Genomic DNA, 7,405 nt, shown 5'->3' with positions numbered 1-7,405 from the left:
CTGTCATATGGGTTTGTCATATCCTATATGGGGGACAGAGAGAAAGACATTACATCTGTGAGGACTTTATGTGAAGCCTTTGGGGTCGTCACATTGGTGTGACGGACACAGCGCCTCTGGACCCCTGCAGACTCCGCCCACTCCGGACTGCTTCTTTACTTGGCGCACTCTACCCCTCACTAAAAGTGTGGTTATGACAAAGACCAGCCTTGGTCGAAACGTTAACCCTAACTTAAAGTATCCGTCATTATTTCTAATGCTAATGAGCACTCGGTGATGCCTGTACTAATAAAGAGTATAATTTTCACATGAAACCTTCAAGCTTTGAGTGTGCGGCTGTTTTTCCATAGACGAATACCACAGGTGGCCTCACGAACACAAACTTTATCCCTTTTAAAGACCTTTCCCTTTTACATGGACGCTCCAGGGCCACGGACCGGGTCAGCCACCGTGACATCCCCCTGTGAACTGCAAGTACCCCACAGCCCCATGGGTGCGCTCCATTGTGAATACCTAAAAGTGCCCCAATTCTTGCTTTGACCGGACTAGTCACACAATGCATTAAGTTGTACATTTCTCACACTGATGTGCTGTACATTTTGCTCTCTACCACCTCTAGTGGTGGAGGCGATGATGGCATGTGTTCAGCACTTGTGTTGGCCAGCTCCTCAGGCCCATCCTTGGAGCAGGCCTAGTAAATACCCAGGTTGTGTGCATCATGCATGCTTGCAGTAGTGTGCTGCCAATGGTAGCATGCCACGTGACCGCTATGGTGCCAACGAGTTGGGGAGGGGGGGGGGGGGCAGGTGCCGAAAGTCCCCTTCCCCTGCCAGGATTCTGCTCTCTTCTCCTGACAGAATAAGGGAAGATTTGTAGGGAGCGGGCTCAGCACAATACCTACATACCAAGAGGAGGCCAGCTGTGTTACACAGCAGACACCCACAGGTAACTGCTGCAGCTCTGATCACAGCAGTTTAACTCCTTAGATTCCACGGTTGCTATTCACCAAGGGATTTAAATGGCTAGACATTGATTTGGCACAGAGTCTGATTTGGCCTTCGTGATGTGAACGCAATGGGTTATTTAATGGCAGCCGGGGGCCTATGGGTTGGCGCCAATTCGGACCTTATGGATCCTCACGTATATATGTTTTGTACAGGATTATAAGGCATTATGGGCATTGTAGTCCGTTATGGTTGGAAATGAAGTTGCCAATGTCAGCAATGCCCGTACCAGAGAGGTAAAAACATACTGGGGGGGGGGGCATTCAGAGAGTTAAGGCTGTGAAGAGGTTAAAAAAAAGTATTTGGTGGTGGTAAATCCCTTTGGTTATATGGAAAGCTTACTGGAAAGGGGAGTGAGGGGCTTCTAGCACTAAAATATAAGAGCGGTGCTTTGCCCCAGGCGATTAGACCTTCACAGTGTACACAGCTGAGAAACACTAGTGGAAAAGCTAGCTTTGTTTCTGTGCGGTTCAGCACTTCATACTATGAGGCAGCATATTTGTGCAGTCCGTCACCCGGCTATGATCGTGGAAGTTTACGGGAATGGAGCACAAGTTGTGGATGACTCCTAATGACAAGCAGCCGCTCTGCGCAGCAGCGCACTCCTCCGGTTAGTCAACTAGGGAGACACAGGAATGTACCAGTCGGTGCAGGAAAACGAACTACCCACAACAACCAAGTCAATCCCACCGCCTCTACTTGTACAATCTTTTCTCATGACATAGCAACTACCTCACTCCCACAAATGCCTATTAATGGGTTATTCCCAGAAACACACTGTTTTTCACTCAGCACAGTAACTGCATACTTGTTAATATACTGACTGAGCCCAACGTAACATTTCTTTCTTGTACTTTTGGGTCTTTTTTTTTTTTTCTTTATCTTCCCCTCTATTCATCCAGCTTCACATACTTGAATGGACGATGCTATACTTAATTGCTAAAACTACATTTCCCAGTAGCTTCCTGCTTCTCCTCAATGATGAAGACCCCTTCCTCCTCTCCTGTGTGCTTTCAACTAGCTTCACTTCTCTGCGTTCTCATCAATCTAATCAAGGTGAAGAATACACCTTATGCTTTTGTTTACTCTATGCTCCTGTACAATTTCCTGCCTGACCAATTTTATTTTCCTCTATCTATATCAGTATAGCTGCTTGTGTGTTTATCATTGTTAGCTGGTTTCTAGCAGAGCTCAACTCTTCTGCACTCCTCTACAACAGAGATTTTAATGACTAGGTAATGCAGAGCTGCGATGTAAAACCGCAAATGCTGCTGTTGATGCATATAGCAGAGAATAATCTTCTGCCACATGCATCAACAGAGCAGCATTTGCAGTCTCACATTTTTGGCGCCCCAGGGTCCTGGTCGTCACAGTAGCATTGCTTTCCTCATGGGGAGAGTGATATTACGCTTGTAGGCAAGAAGGGATAACTGCAACCAGGTACCATAAACATGCAACACATTCACACTCCAGGCCACCAGGGGGAGCTTTTGATCTTACTTGCTAGGTGACTCCCCATCTATCTATATAATTGTCTAAGGGGTACTTCCATCTGTTAGTCTGTCTGTCTGTCACGGAAATCCCACGTCGCCGATTGGTCGCAGCCGGCTGGCCGCGACCAATCAGCGACAGGCTTAGTCTGGCCACGAATTGGCCCCTCCCTACTCTCCTCAAGTCAGTGCCCCCTCCCTACTCCCCTCCAGTCAGTGCCAGTGTGTCGCCCCATCCAACCGACCAACTTTTTACTATTGATTCTGCCTCTGCAGAAAAAAAGATACAATGTTAAAAATAATAATAAAATAAAAAATTGTGCTATTCTCACCTTCCGCCGTCCACAGATGCGCACGATGCTGCCGCCAGCTTCTGAGACAGCTAAGTCATCTGGGTAATTTGGCAATGCATCACTGGGAACGGAAGCTGGCGGTAGCATCGCGCGTATCTGGACAGCTTCGGTGGACGCCGGAGGGTGAGTATATAACTATTTATTTATTTATTTATTTTTAACAGGGATATGGTGCCCACACTGCTATATACTACGTGGGCTGTGTTATATACTGAGTGGCCTGTGTTATATATTACGTGGGCTGTGTTATATACTGCCTGGCTGCTGTATACTACGCGGGCAGTGTTATATACTACGTGGCCTGTGTTATATACTGCGTGGGCTGTGCTATATATTACGTGGGCTTTGTTATATACTACATCGCTGCTATATACTACGTGGCTGTGCTATATACAACGTAGCTGTTCTATATACTATGTGGCTGTGCAATATGCTACGTAGCTGTCTGTTACGTGGGCTGTGCTATATACTATGTGGCTGCTATATACTATGTGGTTGCTATATACTACGTGGCTGTGCTATATACTACGTGGCTGTGCTATATACTACGTGGCTGTGTTATATACTACGTGGCTGTGCTAAGCATGACGTACATACATACATACATACATACATACATACATATTCTAGAATACCCGATGCGCTAGAATCAGGCCACCATCTAGTGTATATATATATATATATATATATATGGATCAGTCTGAGGCAGAGGAAGGTTTTGCGGAGCTGTGTAGTGCTCCAGCTCCTGGAAAGAGACATTGAGAAAGCCGAATACATTGCAGAGAGAGTGCAGGAAAGCAAAGCACAGGAGAGGATATCAGGGGGAGACCAGCCCCGAGCAGGCTGCCTCCTTCTGAGGCGCAGAAACCGGTAGCCGGAACACTGAGGGTGTAAGGACCTCTACGACTTACATCAGAGACCGGCAGGACAGCTGAACTCTATGTTACCTGTCCGACCTAACACCCAGGAGGCATGGTGGCACCCCCCTCAGAGGCCGGGGCATGCTAGAGTCCCTATAAACAGTCTCAAGCCACCAGTCATACGGGTTATGTCCTATCCTACCTGGGGGACAGAGAGAGAGACAACATCTGTGAGGACCTTATGTGGAGTTTTAAGCCGTAAGGGACTACACCACCGCAGTGCTAGAGGAAGGCTTTTGATTTCCACCTGGGTAAGGGGACTCCTAACTTGCTTTCAAGCCGGCTGGACCCTGCCTGTCCCGTGATCTGGTGCTCTGGACTGCGGATGCTGAAGTCTTCAGTAAACCAAGGTAAAGAGACTGCAACCTTGTGTCCTCATTCTTTACTGCACTCCTCACCATCTTCCATCTACACACCGGGAGCCCTGGGGATATACTTCACCTGTGGGAAGTTATACCATCTAGCTGCCATAACATCACCCCAGAGGACCCCTTAAAGCAGCGTTGGTCCCCACTGACCGAATACCACAGGTGGCCAAAAAATGCATGATAAAGACCTTGTTATGGTCGAAACGTCGCATTGAACCATGGCTTAAATAAAGTTCCTTTTGAAGACTTTCTACACCTGGATTGAGCGCTGTTCAATATACATTTTTTGGTCTGCTGAAATCCAGGACGGTTCTCTGGATGTGGAACGAGTGCTCTACCAAACAGTGAGTGCTGTCAGCCTGTTTTGCTTTTTGCGAATACCACAGGTGGCGTCACGAACACAAACTTTATCCCCTTTAAAGACCTTTCCCCTTTAACGTTGGTGCCCAGGGCCATGGACCGGGTAGCCAACGTGACATCCCTTTGTGAACCGCAGGACCCAGTACCGAGCACCCCATGGCCTTGTGGGCGCGTCACATTACTGATCTATCAGCAGCAGACAACAGCTCTGCTGTGTGTCTGCCAAGATTTCACAGAAATCAGCTAGCAACGATGTAAAACCAAACAAGCCGCAAAATATCAAATCCGCCAGGCAGAGTACTAAACAGGAGCATAGAGTGTACACTAAGGGTAGCATTCCCTCATCAGTGCTGGAGGCACAGCAAAGCTACGCTGTCATGAAGATTCACTGCACATAATTTTAACGTGGGCAAAACGCTACTAAGACAACACAGGGTGGGTGTTAAAAGTGTGGCAATACTTTATTGAACTACATAAGCAGATACCATGTAGAACAGTCCCAGCAAAATACCCCAAAATGGTGCACCTTACAGAGTCTCACCCTTCTGGGATAATGGCAGCTGTTACCCCACCTGTAGCATGCACACAGAGAGGAGGTAACGACAAGCATAGGAAGATGACAGTCCGTCCCAATCCTAGCTTTCTCCAAACATATCTGTAACACCCCAGGGTCCTGGTTGTTACAGTGGCATTGCTTTGCTCACGGGGAGAGTGATGGATGATCTTCTTTATCAGGTAACCACAAACATACATGTTCACACTCCAGGCCAGAAGGAGAAGCTCTGATCCAGCTTATGCGTGGTATATATATATATATATATATATATATATATATATATATATATATATATATATATATATATATATATATATATACATACACTCACCGGCCACTTTATTAGGTACACCTGTCCAACTTCTTGTTAACACTTAATTTCTAATCAGCCAATCACATGGCGGCAACTCAGTGCATTTAGGCATGTAGACATGGTCAAGACAATCTCCTGCAGTTCAAACCGAGCATCAGTATGGGGAAGAAAGGTGATTTGAGTGCCTTTGAACGTGGCATGGTTGTTGGTGCCAGAAGGGCTGGTCTGAGTATTTCAGAAACTGCTGATCTACTGGGATTTTCACGCACAACCATCTCTAGGGTTTACAGAGAATGGTCCGAAAAAGAAAAAAAATCCAGTGAGCGGCAGTTCTGTGGGCGGAAATGCCTTGTTGATGCCAGAGGTCAGAGGAGAATGGGCAGACTGGTTCGAGCTGATAGAAAGGCAACAGTGACTCAAATCGCCACCCGTTACAACCAAGGTAGGCCTAAGAGCATCTCTGAACGCACAGTGCGTCGAACTTTGAGGCAGATGGGCTACAGCAGCAGAAGACCACACCGGGTACCACTCCTTTCAGCTAAGAACAGGAAACTGAGGCTACAATTTGTACAAGCTCATCGAAATTGGACAGTAGAAGATTGGAAAAACGTTGCTTGGTCTGATGAGTCTCGATTTCTGCTGCGACATTCGGATGGTAGGGTCAGAATTTGGCGTAAACAACATGAAAGCATGGATCCATCCTGCCTTGTATGGAGCATCTTTGGGATGTGCAGCCGACAAATCTGCGGCAACTGTGTGATGCCATCATGTCAATATGGACCAAAATCTCTGAGGAATGCTTCCAGCACCTTGTTGAATCTATGCCACGAAGAATTGAGGCAGTTCTGAAGGCAAAAGGGGGTCCAACCCGTTACTAGCATGGTGTACCTAATAAAGTGGCCGGTGAGTGTGTATATATATATATATATATATATATATATATATATATATATATATATATATATATATATATATATATATATATATATATATATATATATATATATATATATATATATATATATTCTGGTCTGGAGGGAAAGCTAGTTAGTTGGTGCCAGACAACAGACTGGAACAGTCTGAGGCAGAAAGACGTGAGGGGCCGTGCAGCCACGAGGGTGCTGCAGCTCCTGGACAGAGATAACACAGAAGGAAGAACAGCTTGTAGAGAGCGTGCAGGAGAGCAAAGCACAGGAGAGGGACAACTGGGGAGGACAGCTGCGATTGGGCTACCTCCCTGCAAAGCGCAGATACTGGTAGCCAGAAGACCGAGGTTGTGAGGGACTCCAATACTTACAGCACAAACCGGCACGACAGATGGACTTCACGTCACCTGTCTGATCCAATACCCAGGAGACACAGTGACACAGAGCCCAGTTCGTAATAGATTCGAGCCACCTGTCATACGGGTTAGTGTCCCACATTTAAGGAGGACAGAAAGAACTGAGAGGACCTTGACAGAAGCCGCAGGCAGCAAGCGACTACACCACCATGCTATTAGGAAGGCTTTTAACTCCACCTGGTATAAGGGACTGTGAACTTGCTTCCAAGCTGGCCGGACCCTGACTGTACCTGTAATCCGGGACCCTGGACTGTGGCTGCCTGAAGTCGTCAGTAAACCAGGTAAATAGACTGCTAACCTGTGTCCTCCGTTTCTTTCTACACTACCCACCATCTCCATCTACACACCGGGAGCCCTGGGGACCCAGCTTCACCTGTGGGAAGTTAAAACATCTTAGCTGCCATAACATCACCCCAGAGGACTGTTGAGGAGAGCCATAAGATCAAATACTTAATTAACCTCAACACATAAGGTAATTGAGAGAAGCGACCTATAACATGTATTGTTTAACCTTACATAAGTTTTCCTCAGACAAAGTGAGACACTGAAGATGGCCACCATCTCCCGTATCAGATCCATGTGCTCAGGTATGCAAGATGAACAATGAAGACACTAAAGATGGCCGCCATTTCCTGTTTCAGCATGCCGTGTGCTCTGGTATCCAAGCTGACGCCCACCCTGATGACCTCATGGATCCAC

Source organism: Ranitomeya variabilis, chromosome 4 (assembly GCF_051348905.1).
Source record: "Ranitomeya variabilis isolate aRanVar5 chromosome 4, aRanVar5.hap1, whole genome shotgun sequence".
NCBI lineage: Eukaryota > Metazoa > Chordata > Amphibia > Anura > Dendrobatidae > Ranitomeya > Ranitomeya variabilis.
Note: the sequence above shows the minus strand (reverse complement) of the source record.